Genomic DNA, 725 nt, shown 5'->3' on the forward strand with positions numbered 1-725 from the left:
AGAGGTCAAGTAGAAATTCATTTTTGAAAGAGTGTTAATTTTGAAAGATATGTTGTGCACTCCATCCATGAGAACAAGTTGATGTCAAGTTTTTTTCTCAACAAGGCTAGATTCAAGCAAATTGTGGAGTCTGATCAATATGTAATCACTAAAAGGGCATTCTTGTGGGCAAAGTTATGCTTGTGATAAAATATTTAAAATGAATATTGAGAATAACGAGTCATTTGTTAATTCTATTTATATGCTCTCTTCTATTAATTTTTGGCATGCTTGTTTGCGTCATCTAAATATTAAAAATGTGGGAATATAGCTCAGGATTAATCTTAATGGTGAAAAAAGACTTTGAAAAATGTGAAACATGTAGAAAGGTAAAAATTACAAAAAGAACTCATAAAAATGTTGAAAAAATACTAAATTGTTAGAACTAATTCACACTGATATTTGTGAACTTGAAGAAATTTTAACTCATGGAGGATATAGATATTTTATCACTTATATTGATGATGTTTCTAAATATACTTACACATATTTGCCTAAAAATAAAAGTGATGCGCTTGCAAAATTCAAAGAATTTCTCCCCAATAAAAAGATTTAGATTTAGAAGTGATGGTGGCCATGAGTATGGATCTTTTTGACTCAACTCATATGTTCAATCATTGGGACTAATTCATAAAACTACTCTACCATACTCGCCTACCTCCATATGGTAGAGTAGTTTTATGAAT

Source organism: Phoenix dactylifera, unplaced genomic scaffold (genome assembly GCF_009389715.1).
Source record: "Phoenix dactylifera cultivar Barhee BC4 unplaced genomic scaffold, palm_55x_up_171113_PBpolish2nd_filt_p 001275F, whole genome shotgun sequence".
In the NCBI taxonomy this organism is placed as follows: domain Eukaryota; kingdom Viridiplantae; phylum Streptophyta; class Magnoliopsida; order Arecales; family Arecaceae; genus Phoenix; species Phoenix dactylifera.